Source organism: Hippichthys cyanospilos, chromosome 20 (genome assembly GCF_059441005.1).
Source record: "Hippichthys cyanospilos isolate Australia breed blue-spotted pipefish chromosome 20, RoL_Hcya_1.0, whole genome shotgun sequence".
Classification (NCBI taxonomy): Eukaryota; Metazoa; Chordata; class Actinopteri; order Syngnathiformes; family Syngnathidae; genus Hippichthys; species Hippichthys cyanospilos.
In genome coordinates this window covers 6,822,097-6,842,856 of record NC_142388.1, presented here as the reverse complement: position 1 = coordinate 6,842,856, position 20,760 = coordinate 6,822,097, and the positions used below count along the sequence as shown (strand labels likewise).

The 20,760-nt window shown below is 38.3% G+C and overlaps 1 protein-coding gene across 3 annotated transcripts in view; it reads right to left on the bottom strand.

Annotated features, from left to right (window-relative positions):
• dlgap2b (discs, large (Drosophila) homolog-associated protein 2b) overlaps positions 1 to 20,760 on the bottom strand; it is a 62,153-nt gene that overhangs the window by 35,414 nt on the left and 5,979 nt on the right. The gene's annotated exons all lie outside the window — the stretch shown is intronic.

Here is a 20,760-nt window from a genome sequence, read left to right as displayed (position 1 = left end):
TGTTATGGACCAAACAAGTGACAAAATCATCAAGAATTGCTAATGCATTTTCCACACTGTCTTTTTGAAAATGATAGCAGGCGTCAAGGGCATGAAAAAAATGCCTCAATTTTTTTTTGCACAGCGTACTCAAATTTCTTGAGGACTCGTTTCAGCCCTACGTCGAATAATCAACGGATTAATCGATTATTAAAATAATCATTAGTTGCGGACCTATAATCAATCTTGAAGCTACTTTAAGAATCAGGAGGAGGAAATTGAAACGAAACACATCGTAGAGTGCTTACAATGTGGGTAGTAAAGGCAAATGAGCTATTTTCAACTTCCCACCGTTTTACCTGCACCCTGAGCTCATTAATTACTTCTTTCCTCTGCAGCAGGAAACCCCAGTGTAGAACTGTGCACTCCGTCTTACATAATGCTAGGGATCTCTGATCTCACACACCATTTGAAAGGAGCCAGAAATAAATTTCGCAGTTGTCATGGCAACCGCTGCTGAAAAACCTTAGGTTCCGTTACAGGATTTTCAAGGTTGTTTAGCGTGGATCCCCAGCCATAGACAAAAGGCTAAGGACGCATGCTGTGCACAGTGTGACAAATTACTTGAGCATAGCAGTGTGCATTGGTCAGTCATTTTTGAGAATTTGAAATGTGGAGACCATCGCTTGACAGGGAGCACTCTGGCATCAGATTTGATCAAAAACTTGAGTGTACTCGTCGTAATCACTGATACCAAGAGCAAGATACTACAATTACTTTGGATACACAAAATTTGCCTCTTCTAAAATACAACAACAGATACTACAATCCAATTCTTTTTATCTGTGATTTTGAGATATGAATCCTAAAACTTCTAAAAAATAAAATACCTTGTGAGGAAGGGTATCTGCTCAATACCGATACTTTGTATCGCTACCTGCTCGTTATTCTGCACTAGATATTTCATATTTAGGCTGCTTGTGGTTTCATGTTAAACGGAATGGCAACAAGTGCTCCTTTCCATCCAGAAGTTCATTGATGCCACGCTCCTGTATAAGTGTGAACAACATCAGTTGGTTGCTAAGGTGACTAATTGGGTCAAATTAAAACAGACAGCGATACATGCTCGTACATTTAATGAGTGAGAAGATTAATTTTGAGATCATGTCGTTTACGCTGTAATTTAGTTTAGGTCCGTTCTTCTCAAATGGAAGCGCCTGAGATTTTAACAGGGTTATGCAGCTATCAGATCATGTAACGCTTTGTACAGCCATGACAAGGGCAGGACATGTTTCTTTTTGAATTAGGAACAAATTAATTGGAACATTAAGCAAATTATAGCTAAATTGTGTTGTAGGCACGTCCTTATAAAATGTTATTCGGCTTTATTTCATTAAGTATTTTTGTGGGTTCATATCGTCATGAGCGACAGTGAAAATCTAGTTCCTTAGTATATTAAATCAGACATGGACGGCACATCACTGTTTTAATTCTAATCTAATTTAATGCTTTTTAATGCGACGAAAGGAATTAAGACCACGTTAATTGGAACATCAACCAACTTATTCTTGAAATATGTTATGTTGTTGGTGAGCGGGTACTTGTCTTAAAACGTATTACAGATGGGAACATAATTTAAAAAATATTGAGAACCACTGATTTAGACCCCCAAATTATTTTTTTCTGCATCTTGTGGCATATAGATGCCAAACAACTTTGTAAAAAAAAAGGCTTGAGGAGCTTCATTCACACTTAGGCATTTTGGTTAGATGGCACTATGTTGAAGTAAACTGAAGAGCTTCCATTAGACAAACAGCGCATTTCCATAACCAAATGGAATACTAATCTATGTTGTAGTCAGTTGAAGAACTCCATTTACACATAATCGCCCTATTGGGACTGAAGAACTATTTTGATTTTCATCTCAATACAAGGTAATTACCAATCAATACTTGAACTTCCCCACGCTTAGCGAATAAGATTCCACTAATGTAATCACAGCGAAATAAACAGCCACATTCATTGGAGAACAGAATAAGCCTAAAGCAGATTTCACAACAGCGCAAGAGGCCGACGACATAAATCTTTCTGTTGATTTGTAGGGAAGTTGTCCAAAATAATACAAAATGAATAACTGAATAAATAAATCTCAAGTAACAGCACAAAGCAGCCCAAGGAGGTCCAGGTCATCCAATATTTGCAGCAGACTGCCTTGCACTATTTTCCAATGCATTGCGGCCGGTGTACAGTTATGTGCGTGCGTGGGAGGTGACATCAAGGCAGAGGATGCTGGCAGGCTCAACAAACTGGTACAAAACAAACTTATTGTGTCATAGGGCTGAATTCTCTGCAGGCAGTAGTAGAGGGGAGGATGAGTTTCTCAACTTGGACAATTCGGCCCACTCACTTGGCAATACCTGATATATAGAGGAGTGTTAGCCTCTATCATCCTCCCGGATTGACCTGTGGAGTCGTGGTCAAGTGTCTGAGCGAACCTCCATGAGACTGCTCAATTTGAGATTCCAAAGACTTTCTGGAAAGCATTTAAGCCAGGGCACCGGCAGAACCCCGCACAGCTTTCTTTTCAACTTAGATGCCTTTTTTTCTTTTTATGTTCTGCATAGACCAGCGCTGACTGACGTAAGGTATGAGAAGAGACTTAAATCGTGCCAAGGAGGGGGGAAAATAACATACATTGGTCGAATAAAATGTTGGGTTTAGAGCAGCTATTAATGATTATTTTGATTATGGATTAATCGCAGCCATTTTCTTAATTGTTCAATCAGATTTGGAGGAAATTCATGTTCTGGTTTAACATTTACCAAACATTTTCATGCTAAAATCTTTTGAAATGGTGATACGGTGATAATGAAAAAAAAGAAAAAATAGGACATTTATATTCAAATTGACATTGTATTTTTTTTTTCATAATTTGGTTGCAAGTTTGCTCCATAATGTCAGGAGCTCTGCAAAATATTGATCTTCTCCAAAGTAGAAGCAAATGTTTTTTCTTTGATTCAACACAATAATCATACACCAAGTCTGCTCTCATACAAGACTGAAGAAATCTGAAAACACCGAGCATTGAAAGAAGACAGTAGGGAGCTGAAATTTCACCCTGAGGGCGCCAACATGCCAAAGTTCCACGACCACTCGGTTATCACACTACCAAGCGCGTACCATCCCTTGGTTATAACATTGCGAGAATAATGTGGAAGAAAATGACCAAAAAATGGTTAAAATACTACAATGCTTTTATTAAATGTTAAAATCTATGTTAAAATCTCACCTACCCCCATTTGAGTGTCACTGAACTAGACCATCAGAAAGCATCTCAATCTTTGTTCAATTTTCAGTTTCCGCAGGTGTCCAAATGTCAAAGGTATTTCCAATTCCAAAGTGTCATTTACGGAACATGCGTTGAATGCATGTGAGATGCAGACGTGAGCTTTCTTGCTTAGCAGCTTAGGCAACAGTTATTGTGGAGTAAGCGCCACAGGCTATTTCCTCACTACCTTAAATCTGCCTTTGTCAGCACCTGATGCAGCTTGTAACCCACTTTCATCCTGGGAAAGATGTCACACACAGAGGGGAGGTGGTATGAGGAAAAAAAAAAAAAAAAAATAAAAAACGAGGGGAAAGCCTCACTGCATGCTTTGCTCTTCCACTGCGGGGAGACCGGTGCGCCGCCGCTTCCTATGCTATAACTAAATCTGCGCAGCTTTGCTACAGTCATCTCCTGGCCGTGCATTTCCCAAGATGGTTGCATAACTTGGCATAAATGAAGCCTTCCTCCTCCACACTAATACACAGCGAGTTAAATGCCATAGGGAGGCACAGAGCAACAGGCGGCCAAACTGTAGCGCGTGAATCACGGTGGTGAAAAATGTTTTCCATGTGGTCGTTTTTTTTTTTTTTTTTTTGATCGCTGTTGACCAAGCATAAGCTTGTGATCAATCTCGTGCTTTATGTATTTACTCACACTGACACTAGCCCTGACTAGCGAGTAGCACTAAAGCATAGAGAATACATGCTTTTGTTGGGATTTAGATCTGATTTTGCAATGGAATTGTTATGTTGCAGTTTTACTTTTGGGGCTACATTTTTGTACACCCAATATTGAAGTGTTATGTATGAAAAATCATATATGTCCTAGCATATGACATTGATGTAAAAATCAATGCCACATCCATAACCAATTACCCATACCTAAGTATGGATGTGGCAAAATTTGCAATATATTCTTGTTTTATCAAATTGTGAGTAACATTTGTTAGGTTTGATGTTTTGAAGTGCAAAGAATTTTTTTTTTTTTTACTAATTTTACCTCAGTGGGAACACGTGTAATTCTTTAAAGCTACTTTATGTAAACCTGTGGTTCTCAAATGGGGTTATGAAGACTCCAGTGGGTACGTGAAGGCACTCCAGGGCTTATGTGTGTTTCTGTAGCTATCAGCATATCTATTAAAATGATTTTTAATGCAGTGACAGAAATAGTTCCTTTTCTTTTTAAATGGAGAAAAAAATAAATGGAACATCAAACAACTCATTCCTAATTTATGTGACGAGCAACTTCTTTGCAGCAAAAGGGTCCAGGGGCTCATCATTTATTTTTTGGGGGGTACTTGGCTGGAAAATAAAATTTCACAAAATAAAATTTCACAGAGGATATATACATCACTGAAAAACGTATGAGAACCACCGATGTAATCCAAGACATTAGATGTTTAAAGGGATATTTGACCTTAGCTATTTTCTACGACGTTTTCCTGTTAACAACCAGTTAACCAGTTCCGCTTGTGAATGTCACATGACCAAACCCAAAACACGGGTGAGACGATACCTGAGCTCTGAGCAAATGTCATGTATTTTCAGACGACAGCAAGTGTCAAAATGCATTTTAAAGCTATTAACTATACTTCAAAAAGAGAGAAAATTGTCAAAATAATTATCGACTAAACAAATAAACTACAGTATGCCTTTAATGTTAAATGACCAAAATGTGATAAAAATACGTTCGAAATTGGTTCATCTCGCTTGTTTTCTGTGTCTGGAGTCCCATTTCTAAAAAGTGTATCATCACAACGTCATTGAGTATTCTTGAAAAGTAGTAGCCTCTGCTTATGCATACACAAGTATTGCAGTAAATGTTATATAAGTGGAATGAACGTTAGGCCTTGCAACATCATATTCAAACGTTGAGTGATTTTTGCAGCAAAGGCGCAAATCACTGTTTCTTTTCCGCCCACTTCAGCCCACCGCTGTTCTTGTTGCAGGAGGCTGGCTGACTGATGCCACGACGACGCCTCACACTTTGGACACATCTTCTGTCCCCTTTTAAACCTTCAACAGAACAAACGGCCAAATATGGCTCAAATAATTCATCGCTACTCACTGTGCGGTAGCTCGTAAAGCCTCCTACGCTATCCCCACTACAGACAACCCCTTCAAAGGAGGATTGGCCCGAAACATCCAAAATCACCACAAATGGTCATAATACGTAGTTATAATCCGGTCTACAACGTGTCTGATTGAGTATAGTCTTTCATTCTGGTTTACGATAACTTTTTCGAGCGGAAGTTTGGCAGCAACCATTTTGTAAGCATGCAAGCCTGGCTGTGTTAACTTTATGATAATATAACAAATAATGAGACTGTATTATGACACAGTTACAAAACAGTGCCAGGTGGTAAAGGTCGAGCATTTAATTCTCCAAAACAAGACCTTTCATCGTGCAAAAAAATCTTGTTAGAAATTTCTGACCTCTTCATCGCAGTGTATTTCCTCTAAAAGCTGACATTTCGTAGTTGTTGAACAACCTTTTAAATGCAATGTTTCTCCCATACAGATTTTTTTCTTATAATAAAATGAGTCAACATCTCCCACAAACGGATTCAATCGAAAAACCACGTTATTATCCTAATAAAGATTTTTGGCCAGTTAATTTTAACAGGACGTATGTGGAGATGATCATTAAGACAAAATAAAATGAATACAGCAAGAAAGGTGTCACTTTAGTAAGATTTATTCTTTGCATGCATCACATTTTCGGTCACTGAAAATTTGGGCTCAAGAATGCATTTCCGTTTTCGAGGAAAAACAACTTAACATAAGCGGCGTTTTTAACCAATTCTATTGAGCTGAAAAGTTTCAGTTCCAGTTAGGTAAAACTGTTTATTGTTCATGTACAGATGGGTAAACTCTTTTCTTCCTTATATCATTGAGACAGACTACTTCCCTTGGGCAAGCGCAAGTAATAAAACTTAAAATCTGCCAAAGGCATCCTTCTTTATTTCATGCGATCTGTTGCTGCTTCTCTTATGAGTTACACTGCACTCTTCCTGTTGGCACAAAGTTCTTTGACGACTGCAGTTTCAAACGTGAATAAATAAATAGATGTATTCTAACCTCTTTTCCGAGGTTTGGAATAACTTAAAACTGCGTCTTGAAACATCCGTGAGATTTTAGATGGGCTCCCCATTTGGTTTATGAGACAAAGTGATGTCAAAACCACAGAAGTGACTTTTGCTGGCTAAAAAAAATACATTGAGTTTTGTTGTTAAAAAAGTGATCTGTAGGAATGGCAACTAAACAATCTTTGAAATGTAATTTTACGGCTTTCGTCAGCTTACTGTAATGGGGCAATTCGAGTGCTGCTAGCTAGCATCTTGTGATACGTGCCGCTGCTAGCAACTAACATCAGGGCAACAGGCAATACAATGTCATTTTAATGAGGTATTTTCAAAGCTTCCTTAGCATAATTAACGATTGAAATTGATTTGAAAACAATATAGTGTTGTTAACGTTCGTGATGAGCTGAGGGCTCGACTTCAAAATAAAAGTTTACCATGATATCCATATGTTATTTGAGAAGGTAAGGTTTAGTTTGAATTCGACGTGCTAATCGCATCCGCTGCTTGTTATCTTCATGCATAGCATGAAAACTTGGTTGGCATAAACCTGGTAAACGTGAAAAAAAGGGAGTGAAAACACCGGATCGCTCGTTTCACTCCTAAATATTTGCCATTATTTTTATACTGCAACCTGCGCATGATTGGTTTCGTTTCGTATGTTGGCTTCACGCGACTCATGTAGCAACTCTTCCGCCAGTTCCATTTAAAGATAATGAATTACACAAGTAAACAAACTGCACCATAAAGTACATCATTCATAGTTTATAAACACATTACGCCTTAAGTGGCAAATCTCTGTTTTCATAGGTTGCGCGATAGCTGTGTTTATTTTACGCCTGAGTGCGCCACACATTGATTTTACCGCAGGGAAAGTGATTTATCTGAATAATTTGAGAAAGCTGGGCACCATGTGCATAAATTATAAGGCAACGCCGCTTTAATTTATCGAGGTAGCTCGACAAATATACACCCGTTGCATTACTGACGCTAACGTACTGTACAGTATACCCACTCATAAGTTGTTTATGAACCAACACGGCTGATGAGCCATGTATAGTCTGCTCGCAGATTAAACAGCGGATGGCATAAAATAGCCATGAATTGGAAAGCAGATTTAACCTTTAGGTACTCAAAGCACACTGTTGCCCCGAGACTAATCCGATTATTCACACATTCAACACAGCATCAAGGGGAACTGGCTTCAGTATCTTGTCCTAAGATAGTTTCACATTTCATGTCTGAGAGGAAAGAAAATGGAAAGAATATTAAGGAGTTTTATAGGTGACGTTACATCATATATAAATGTGTTCATTAAAAATTGGTGTCTAGTTAATGTGGATGGTACACTGGCTTAGAATATATATATATATATATATATATATATATATATATATATATATATATATATGTGTGTGTGTGTGTGTGTGTGTGTGTAAATATATATGTGTGTGTGTTTAAAAATATATATGTAATAAACATATAAATATATATATATATATATATATATATATATATATATATATATGTATATATATGTATATATATATATATATATATATATATATATATATATGTATGTGTAAATATATATGTAATATATATATAAAAAATATAATATATATATGAATATATATATATATATATATATATATATATATATATATATATATATATATATATATATATATATTTGTATGTATACTCTCATTTTTATTGATTGTTGTATTGAATCGAAACAAAATTTTGCTTTTGCTTTGAAAGACGATAATCAACATTTTTGCTTGTTGTACTGACTGACATTACTGATGCAACCAGTAACAGAATCGCAGTTCATATATATTTTTTGCACTTTTAATTTGAAAAAATGTATCATTTGAATACGGTGATGGAGATTAAAAAGTAATCTGATGTACTGTATAATCGTCAAAATAATCATCAAATTAATCGACCATTAAAAGCCTTGGACTCAATTTGAAAACGATACTCTGGACCTACATGTCTTGTTTTCAAAAATACAACTTCAACCTTTAGTTCTAGGCAAAACAAGCGTCCACTGCTCCACATCATAAGAAAAATATTTGTGCATTAAGTCATTAGTTGTTGATCCCCTAACACACATTTCAGGACTTATCTCCATTTTTCCTCAGCGTGCAAAAACAATTGCAGAAGCTCCTTCTAGCTCTCTGTTAGCACACCGGGAAGACATGCTGCTAATGAAAGTAAAAACAGGATGTGGTGTAGATTACACATACGGCAATATCAGCTGCTGTTCTGAATCCATTATCATGTTATTAGACTGGGTCGGCGACTACTTGCACATTTTTGTCATGACAAGTAATGAAACGATCAATATGGTGGCCACGTGTTACTCTGGGAGAGCTTGTGGGGAGCCTGCTTTGATTAAATGGGGCCAAGGCTGTTCAACTGAGAATTAAACAAGAACACAGGCATAAACATAATTACATCAGACAATTGAATATTAATCTTCTATAGAAAACCGGCATGATGATTAAGTTGTCACGATACGGTGGTGTACCCGGTACTTTACATTCATTCAAAGCTTGTGAATGCCAGCAAATTTGGGTGGATTGTCAGGGTTAATAAAAGGTCGCGATGATTTCAGTTTTTACTCGATTATGTAACTTAGTGCCAAGAAAAGCGGAAAATTGTAGACGAACCCTGACCAAAACACAAAATGGCTGAATTCTGACCCATCCGATGATGTCTCGTGTTGCAATAAAGCCCAGTGACGTTAAGTGTTGTGTCGGGAGTGCGCGATTGGTTCAAAATAACATATTTTGAATGAATATGAGTGAATGATCACTTTCTGAAGGGATTTGTTCTTCCCTTAGTTATGACCAATCATCAGCCAGCATTAGAAGAAGGAGGGGCTTTACTAAAAAGACTTGCCATACTATCGGCATTGACCAAAGCGTTGGTGAGTTAAAGTACATCATTTATCGTTCCCAACGAGTCAATACTGAACATATTGCTTTTTCACGGATTCATTCGCGACTACTGAGTGAATCGATGAGTGATATGTACGCCGTATCCCATTCAAAACCATTTTTACATAATGCAACAAAGCAAGATATCTGATATCTCATCTTGATGTTTGCAAAGAAAGACCAGAGTGTATTTAAATGTTTGAACGCCCAAAGTCGGCGCTCAAAGAACTTAGCCTTGAATGTGCCTTTTCTAAAAGATACGAATGTAAGGGTACCCTCCATTTAAAAAAATTATACATATATACAGGTTGCCAGGCAACACCAGATTTGTCAGTGGGAGAGGGAATGGTCAAGCATAGCTCCGTCATTGTCTTTTTTTTTTTTTTATGAAACTGAGACGGGCGCCTTGGTGGTGGAGTCATTCGCACGTGCGTCTCGCAGTTCAGAGACCCGAGTTCAAATTCCATGGGATTCGGCCTTCCTGTGTGGAGTTTGCATGTTCTCCCCGAGCCTGTGTTCGTTCCCTTTGAATTGTGGGTGTCCCCCGCGTACTGCTTATACTCAGCAGGGATAGGCTCCAGCAGGCCTGCGACCCTAGTGAGGATAAGCGGCTATGGAAAATGGATGGATAGATGAAACCGAGAAGACAGACAATTTAAGTCCAGACAGTTTTTCTCTGTGTCAACAACAAAAATACTGAAAATGCGGCATGTTGATTGATGACCACATGACACAGTAAATCAATGGAAATAAATCTCAATGAAATGTTCCAAATGAAAAGAAAAATATCAGCTCAGTGGAATCACTTTCTCCTGAAATTATTTCACATATTTTTTCAAGAAAATCATTTACTAGTTAAGCTCTAATTGGTTTGGATTTTGAAACTTTTACAGGAAAATACATACATGCTGGTTGTGAACTCTTTGGAATTATCCGTAGTTAACCAAAAACATGGTTGGACAATGCTTTGCTACCTCAGGGCCTGGATGCATCAGCGATTTGGATAAATCCCAGAATTTATCGAGAGATTTTTAAGTGGAATTTAAGACCAACTGGCGGCCAATTGAAGCTTAACAGAAGATTGGTGATGTAACAGGAAATGACCCAGAGGAAAAATCAATAACGGAATGGCTTCAACAGAAGAAAATACACCCTCGAAAACGGCCCAGTCAGAGTCTTAGCTCAACCCAATTGTTATGCTGTGGCATGATCTCAAGAGAGTGATTCACAACAGACATCACAGAAAACGTATTGCTGAATTGAAACATCTTTGTGACACACAATCGTCCAGTTTTAATCCCGATCCTCTGTTTTACTACGGGAAACTTGAAGGTGGTTATCGCTACCAAAGAAGGCTCACTCGGTTATTTAATCCAAACTTTCTTATACTTTTCCCACCCTGTGTCTGTTAAAACATGAAAACGTATATTTGTGCAATGTGAGAAGCCGAAATTGGACCGAGCGGGAGAAAAAATCCAACGAAAGCACAGCAAGAAATGGAAAATTAAACGCGGAAACTTGACCGGGATTGAAAGTAGAAACACATACCATCTTGAGTCAGCTTGATGTTCTGACAATATACCCCAGAAAACCTTGATCGCAAATACTTTCAGACAATTCTGTATGACAATCCGGAATTACAAAACAAACTAAAGGACTTTAACAACTGCAAAGCCACATATACATCAAGGAACATAGCAGTCACCATCAATTACAGGAGTAACTGACAAATTTGATGAATGCATCACAATTGCCTTTTATTTTTAGCAAATATAAAGCCGACACTGTCTCATCGTTAGAATTTTAAAAGTCTCCGTCACACAACGACAACATAAGAAAAAAATGTCCCTAATATTATGCAACTGTTGGAGTAGGCTTCGCTTATCGCCAACAATTTGTGTGACTCTGCCAATAACGGCGCCAAAATACATCTCAAGTGTCTCTTTTTCTGTAGTGTCAAATCTCCCTTCAGGCATGTGTGTTTTGCGCTTGAAATAAACCAAAACACATGTAGACAACAAACACACCCGGGCTGTTCACTCATGTATGCATGAATGCGGGCCATGCCAATAAGTCAGTCATCCTTTGAGGTGACATTCAGCTCTCCCATAACACCATTTGCATATTTTGCCAGGCAAGCGAAAACAAACCATGTCGCTCCCTTTCATTGCTAATTCCCTTTTCTTCACTGGCGTTTAAACAGATCGACCATGACTAACTGGCCACCGCTGCGGTACAGCTACAATATGAGCCAGATAAACTGACAAAGCACTTTGTTGTTCATCTATTTAGCGTTGTGATTTATAGCCCTTTTATGTTCGATCTTGAATTTCTGTACTAACCCCCAGTGAATTTTGCCGCATTACCAGGAAGACAATTTGGCTGTCTATCATTTTTTTAATCCCATTTTCTCTTGGAATTTCTCGTTTGTGACCGAAAAACGATTCTAAAAGAGAGGCTACTAGTATGGGTTGCCCTTGCGAACACTAATACCTCGAAATAAGGCCAAGGATTTGCCCTTATACTGATACTAAGCATCAATACTAGACTCCTTTACAACAAAATCAAATTTGCAGCCAGATGTTTTCCACCACAGGTGACTTTACACTATCGCAAATCTATGTCTGGGACGTAAACATAGAAAACGTGTCAATCTGACTGAAATTGATGATGCAATTTCTTGCATAATGTCTTTATGCATCTTTCATCTTTATAACTTTTATCCTGTCTTCAAGTGTTAAGCTTGGTTTAAATCCGTCCGCGAATTCCGCGCATTCAATTACGTTATTTCGCCAACCGTGCCCCCCCGCGCCGAGTCCACGTGGAACAGGTTCTCCGCGACGCGTATCTTCCAGAATGTCTTCACGAGCGGAAAACACGGTTCATGGAAGTTCGCCGGTACGAATACCTTTACGATTCATCTGAAGAGGAATACTGTGATCTACATACTGTAAACAACTCCTGGCGACCATCGCGTTGGGGAGAGATCAGGAGTCTTGGAAGAATTGAGATCTTTTGAATCTACTAAGATTCGCTACCTCTGTTATAGAGTAGTGTTGTTTGTATGCTGTAGAGTCCATTTACTGCCACCTGTAGTATGGGAGAATATCGTCTGACTGCGGGGGAGAGCCGCTCCGAGTTTTAAGGGTTGCAAAACGCGTGCCGGCACGTCAAGTATAAACCGAGCAAAACTTTTGCTGCAGGCTTGTTTTCGCTGTGGTGAATTTCAGTGCAACGCAAATGCAGAAAAAAAAAAACATTTTGCATTATGCAACGGGAATTTTTTTTTTCCTTGTATGAGGAAGTAAGAAAGAGCGAAAGGCTTAAATGCATGGATTTTTTTTTCACACTGGGGGATTTTCTTGCACATGCATGTTTCGTTGTGAAGTTAAAAATGTACACGACTTTTATACAAGATCATATTCAACGTACATCATTTTTTGTACTTATAACACTGTATTTTTAAGACTCTTTTTAAACACAGCCATTGATGCAAATCTTTTCAGTTTTATTTCATAGTTCCATAATTGGCACCTTTAATAGATACACACATTTGCTTTACCAATGGATTGCCTCCTGGTGGCTATTTAGAATACTACACGTAAGATGCTTAAAAGGGCTCAAATCATGAGAAAAAAGTTGTGGTTTACAGTCCCAAATTTACGGTACTTCAAAAAAGTGACGGAACACTTCAGCTGTGACTTGGTCAAGCATGTCCAAGTGAGAGACATTCTCGTCGACGTGCTTCCTGACGGCGTCATGAAATGGTGTCATATTTTGTGCAGTGTGTAAAAACCAACAGTTTTCTCTTGACATGCACACAAGAACATCACAAGTGCATTCAGACGCTGGTCTGAATGGCTACTTAAAGTGGAAACTCAGAGGGAAGATTAAGCCTTTTCAAAAAGCCCAAATCCTGCTCCGTGGGCTAATGAAGCTGAAACAACTTGAATAGCTTTTTATACAGACACAAAAATCAAGATAACTTGATCCCGGCACTCGATTTAAAGCGCCAACACTGACTCATTAACGGGTGTCGCTCTCAAACTAAGGGACAGCTGGCTGCAAGTGTCCGTGTCATCCAGACAGGCCCAGTCGACTTGGCCTCCTCCCAAGGTCACAGTCAGTCTCTCAAAGAATCCTGGCATCGCAGCAGAACATGGCGATAAAAAGAACGGGATAACGGACATCAGCCAAAAGTTACTGTAATATTTTCTTCTTTTTTTTTTACTGTAGAGGTGTTTCACAGATGCACTGTTTTTCACGATTTCACGATGGTGCTTCACGATATCCTCCATACCACGCACGTGAACATATAATAGTGAGGATCACCACTCCCGTTGGATTTTGAGATTTTTACTTTTAAAAAAATGGAGGGATTAATTAATATTTGTGATGAATTGATCTACTCAATCTCTTTTAAATTTTACCAAACTGTTTTTAGTGGAGAGATACTGCTATAAATGTATATTCTAATGCTTGTTAAATATTGTTCCTTGCACATCCCAAAAAAGTGACTTTATATTTGCACTCTGCGCGGATGTGAATGATTGTTTATCTCAGTGTTCCGCAATTGAGCGACTTGTTGCCTCCCAGTCAGCTGGGAATAGACACCAATTACTTGTGGCCCAAACAAGGACAAGCGGTTAAGAAAATAGATGGAAGGATGGATGGTAAAATATTTACCCTCAACTTTAGAAGAAGAAAAATCAATGTAGCGAGCAAGACATCAGGGGTCTCACGTAGCATTTTGCCAAAATAATTGCCCGCTATCAAACAATCCTACAATCTTTGAATGGAGTCTACACCGAGTACAGAACATGGAATAGAGCAGTGTTTTTCAGTGTATTTTGAGCCGAGGCAAACTTTTTTTATTTGAGAAAAATCTCGAGGCACGCCACCAGCTGAAAATTTTTAAATTTTAAACTTTGTAGCCTCTGTAATCATCCTAATCAAAATTTGAACAAAAGGAATCAAATAAACACCATTTAACGGCCCTTAAGATCTCCTCAAAACACTGTGCTGCCACCTATTGGCGAAGAATGTTTATTACATGATGACATTGCAACATGCTACTCTCACAACCATGGCACATTGTTTCCAACACATAAAAAAAAAAGAAGAAGAGAAATTTGATAACTTCCCACAGCACACCTGGCTATCGCGTAACACGATTATGTCTCAGCAGAGTGGTTGAAAAACACTGAGAGAGGATTATTCCAATCATTTAAAAACTTCATTGTTGAAATGCCAAGTGCTTATTCAATTAGAAATGCTAGATTGAATTGAGAGGAGATATGCTAATTACTTTTAGAAAAACATGCCTAATCAACATTTTAGCCAGTGCAAAAGAGAAATCAATATTGACCGAGTTAGCCTTGTAAGTCATGGACTCGCATAAGAAGCAAGGAAAAAAATTAAACATGGCGCCGTTAGACAAGTTTTGGGAAACCAGTTGCGTAGCTTACTAAGAAAATACGCGAGGACATGTCACAAACATTTTTATGTCAACCTGCATGACGCATGTCCTTCAAATATCATTCAGCAGCATTGGTTGAAAACGATTCTTTGTCATCACGGTGAATGAGACAATACGACCTGGCTTGAGTGTTTTCTCTGCTGTCTCGCCGTATCCAGGCAACAACCAACCACCGTGGTTATTACATCATCCACCAGACCGGGCCCCCGTCCTTTATTAATCTCCAAACAACCTTTAGATGATCCTGATGAATGATGAGCACAAGTGGAAAGTGATGCTTCACGCTGACACGTGGCATGTTGTAGGTCAGAGTGTGTAAAGTTGCATTTCACGCCGCATGTACAAGTGCTCCATGTGATCTGATTCTTTTGACTTGGATGTCAATTGACGGGTGCACGTACCGTCTTTTTCGGACTCTAAGCCGCGACTTTTTTCTCATTATTTGAGCCCTGCGGCTTATAGTTCAGTGGGGCTTATCTGTTGTTTTTCTGGGGGGTTTTTGGTTTTGTTTTTTTTTGCTAGCCACCAGCAAGCAAATGTGTTTATCTGTTTGAGGTTTCAATTTATGGAACAACTATGAAAAAGATGTGAAAAAAAAATATTATTAAGAAAATACGTGTCTAAATTGAATCAGAGAATGGATAAAATCTGGGGTAAATTTGCGACATGTAAATTTTATATGCAGTACACAGTATATATGATTACTTGATTTACTTATGTATTTACGATTGTATATATGAATTGTGTGCAATGTGTTTTTACGTTTACTAATCAATCAAACAAAGGGACATGCTATTGAAGTATTGATTTCGATTTTGAGCTGCTGTTTAACTAACCGTATACTAGTATATTTTTGAGACTATAAAACACACCAGCTTTTAAATAAACTTGATGCAACTTAAGTTTGATATCCCCCCCCCCCCCAGCAAAAAACAGGAACACACACACACACACACACACAAATGAACATTTTCATAGTTTTACATGAAAAAGAAATCAAGCCTGTAATGGTGAGTTAAATCTAGTAGTTGTATTTTAGGGGGAAATAATCTAATTAAATAATCAATGAAAGCTTATTACAAGAACCTTGGTGATGATTCGATGTTCAAGATTTTTTTTTTTTCATGTAAAGATCAGATGAAAGCTTTGTAGATAAATAACGTAGTTTTTGAAAAATGTGATTAATCGTGATTTGGTATTTTCATTTTGTAGATACACTTAACAAACCTGACCAAAGTGATTTAGCACATTAGCATTAGCGCTCTGAATTCCCCATGTGGACACATACCACCTGGCAGGTGCTTCTGCCCAGTTTGAGTCAGAGCACTTTGACTATTAACACGCAGCAAGTAGCATGGCACTAAAGAGGAGCCAAAGCCATCTGCTAATGTCAACCTTTATAACGAGACACACCTTGCACATTTGCGGACTGAAAAAAAAAAAATGCACGGTGTACATGACCGGCCTCTGAGGAAACGCACTCATTTCATGCGTGATGGTTTACCAAATTGGGAAAGCGCAAACTATCAATACTTTGATACGCCACAATATCTTCCTGTGCAATGAGTTAGTGATACGCCGGGATCAGATATTGATTTAGCAGCCTGTGTCTTTCGTGAGCACAAATGTGCATGGGAGCTTCCTTAGGCTGTCAAATTTTATGAAGAAAAAAATAACCACGTCGTGCAAAAGCTATTTTTAACCCTTGTGTGGTATTCTGTCCAATCCTTTGATGTTTTACATCAAAGGCATTTCACATCAAAGAGGGGAAACGTCACTAGGGAGCTGAAATTTCACCCAGATGGTGATAACGTGTCAAATATCAACATGACATGACCATTTAGTTATAACAATACAAAATACTTGCGTCCGGCTAAAATACTGATGTGGAAGAAAATGACCCAAAAATAATTAAAATACTGCACAAGGTTTAAGCTAGCCTAGTTAAATTAGGGGCAATCAATATTCACACTGCCAAAAAAATAAAAAATAAAAATCATAAAAATATAAAGTATATAGAGTATATAAAGTATACTCATTATTTTCCAACTATGCTTAACCATATTTACCATTTCATCTGTGCCTTTTCCAGCCTAATAAATCTCTTAAAAAAAGAAGTTAAATATGTCCCTGTTATGCTGTGAAACGATGCCACAGCTGTTTATCGTTTCTAATGTGCAAAAACGCTTGCTTGGTTCCATTATTGTAACAGTGACTCAACAGGGCAATTATTAGCAATGGCGTTTGAATCGCTCATTCACTAGTGTTATGCCTGTGCTATTCTTAAATTCTGTCAAAATAACTGCAACCAAAGCATCTCGGATTCCTATTTTGTAGATTTTCTTATTTATGAATGATTTATTCTGTTCATTTTTCAAATTGTATGTGTACAATAACAGTAAATGCATTCTATTCTATTTCTGCTTTTAGTTATTTCAATAACACTAAAGCTCTTTTTTCTATCACTTTAAATGATCCAAAAGTAAAAGTTTAAACAAGATTTTTGGCATTTATTATACTATGGGTCCTTTTCGTTATTCTTTGTTTCCGCACCTGACCTTTTTCTTCACCCTCTCACTCTCCTGATGGCACTTTTCACCCTCGCCTCTCTATGTTCTTCTGACTCACACGGTCTCGTTCTCATACGCGCAAACGGTATACATGGCGCATTAGCGTTTACGTTTGTCAATATTGACGATGATTTGCAAATTCGCCGTTCATGTCACACGCCGACCCGTGTGCGCATCTAATGATTGACAACATGAGAGGCAACACACATCTCGCGTAACAAACAATAGAACACGTACGCATGTGGAAATATGCGGCCTTTGAACATCTCCCACACAAACACACACTGGCCCAGATCCCTCTTATGAAGCGCCACTGTTTGGTGGAATGTACAGCAAAAGCTGGTGGTGGGGTTGGGGGGGTGGGGGGGCTGCTACAGCTCCATGAGCATCTCCATGGAAACAGGCTGGAGAGCAACATTTCCCGCTCAGCATACTGTCAAAGACTGAAGATGAATCTCGTCCTCATTAGGGAAGCCGAAGCATAACTACACAGCAGGAGAGTGATTGTATTGTTAATTGCAACGGCTTTTTTACCTACACCATGCTTGAACACACGCACACCTGAGTGTAGGGGTTTCCTCCTGCTTCAAAAAAAAAAAGAGAACCTCTAAAGTACATAACATTTGGAGTTTGAGCCATATATTTGGAGATGGCAAATTTTCAATGTCAAACTGTCAATTATAGAGAAGACAAAATTAGCAAGCTAGCGTGCAAATGTAAATGTAATTTAGCATTCAAATCTAAATGAATTAAAAAAAAAAAACTGTCTTATCTGCCGACATTATACCAGCCTTTTTCTTCAACTGCAAAACCAAAATATCACCACACACTTCACATGGGAGTAATTAAAACAGCCTGTAGAGCTGCAGCTTTTGGAGATTTGAGCATTCAGATAACTTTTTATTATCAACACAGAACACCAAATTTACACTTAATTATATGATGAACCAATTTTTATATATTTTTTGACAATCAATATTTTTTTTGTTTTGAATAAACATAAAGGGAGATGTTAGCGGCGACCCAGAACACATTTGAGTCGGCCTGCTTTGCTCAAAAGTGATCAGTACAAACGGCAACTTTCAGGCTGTTTATATGTGTGGAAATTGATCAGAAAAAAATACTGTGTGAGCTGCCCAAGTGACACAATTCTAATTATAGGGGTGCAATAATTAATCAGCAACTAATCAATAACCAGTTCAAATCAGTGCCAGCTACTTTTCCACCCATTGTTTATCCTGACACTTAAAGTTTGGAAAAAATATCATTTCTCTTCCTCTCGTCAGTAAATATTGTCAGATGTCTGGAGTGGAGTTAGCATGTCCGCCTCACAGTTAAGGGACCTGAGTTCCAATCCAGCCGGCTCCTGCCTTCTTGCGTGGAGTTTGCGTGTTCTCCCCGAGCCTGCGTGGGTTCTCTCTCCGGCTTCCTCCCGCACTCTAAAAACATGGACGCCAGGTGTATTGGATACACTAAATTGTCCTAAGGTGTGATTGGGTGCGTGAATGGTTGGTTGTCACTCCGTGCCCTGTGATTGGCTGACAACTAGTTCAGGGTGTCCCCCGCCAACTGCCTTCAGCTGGAATAGGCACCAGCAAGCCTGTGACCATAGAAAATGGATGGATTTACTTTGGAAATCATTCACTGATATTTTTGCCAATTTTGTGACATCTTACTGAGCAATTCAGTAAATGAATCGTGGAAAAAAAATCTTATTGGATTTTCTGTACTGTCAATTAAAAAAAGGAATGTCCTGTTTTTGAATGAAAGGATAAAAATGTCAACACTCTTTTGAAAATATGACTCACAGAATAACTGACAAAACAATTGATTGTTTTGGGTTTTTTTTTTTTTATCATTTTTCATAGAGCCCAAACAAAAAGATTTTTTTGAAATCTATGATGATATTTGGCTGGAAAAAAATACTGATTACAGATTAATTGGACAGTTTGATACAATGACTTAATTAGTGAATAATTTATTTTGACCAATATTAGTATTATATTAAAAAAAAAATAATAATAATTAATAAAATAAAATAACATTTGTTTCTCCATCTAATTTGATTTGAATGAATCAGAAAGACCAAATGGGATGAAAATCGTCCTTATAATAAGTTATTATCAAAAAAATAATAAAAAATGACATCAGTTGGAAAATATAGGCCATTAAGGCCTATTATTTTTGTTCGAGATAACCATTCAATAAAATTGTTCTCAACTCTAACATTATTCTCCCTTTATGTTTTCCAATGGTTACCCTTGCTCCTACTTCCATCCATGTCAAATTTCGCTCATTTCCAAAAGCAGCTTCTACGCTATTGCGGCCGACAGAGCTGGACTTTCTTTTGCAAGCGAGCCAGCGTGTCTATTTGCGTCGGTTGTCTGCTACAACCGGAGGTGTCGTGCGGGAAAGCCCTTTATTGGCAGATGTTTTAGCGACAACGACGGAGCCGTCTTGTGCCAACAAATAAATGGCGCAGTGAGAAATTCCAGCTCGGGACACGCAGCCGCAGGTGACGCTCGGCGGTGGCTGACACTTCCGAATCACATCCTCTCTTGTCTGGAATTGTTATATTTAGACTACTGTATATGCGGGGGTCAAAGGAGCCGTAGAGAGCCTTCATTTATGTTCTCAGCACGCGGCCAATCATATCGATCATGAGCTGCGCTTCAAATCTGAAGCGGACTTCTCTGAACACTCTCAAACTCACCCTTCCACTCACTTGTACGCCCCCGCACAGCCTTGCTCGCTACCGTACATGGTAATGTTCCAAAGAGCCTTACCCAGGATGCAAAAGTAGGATTCCGACAGTTTTGGTCACTTCTCATACGCTTTTGAAGACCGACTGCCCTGAAAACATTTAAGCCTATAATGCGCATTGTTATTCATCACAATAGGCGTTTCATCATTTATATCGCCTAAACTAACTCGGCAAAAAAATATCGACTGCCATAGAGCTCAGTGGAGCCAAGATGTAGCCGTTCTATTTATGATCCCAATCCCTAAATTGTAAACCATATTGACTTTCTATCTTGTATAGTATAGAAGTATTTTGCTTAGTGACTCCGATTCTTTTATGCAGCGTTCTAAATTTAAACAGTGAAGTTTATGCCCTAAATGTATGTTTTGCTAGTCCGTGGGAGGTTCCAACAATCTAAGATAAATGTCTTGTGATTTAACATAACTAGCTAATAAAGCAACCGGGTGTTTTTAGCATGATAAGCAAATTAAAAATACAAGGTTCGAAATAGGTGGTTACGCATTTCTTTTTGAGATGTACATTTCGGACTTTGGACCCGCCTGGATCACGGAAGTCACTTGGATGGGAAGATTTGGGCAGCTAGGAACGAAACTTATTAGTTCTTCAA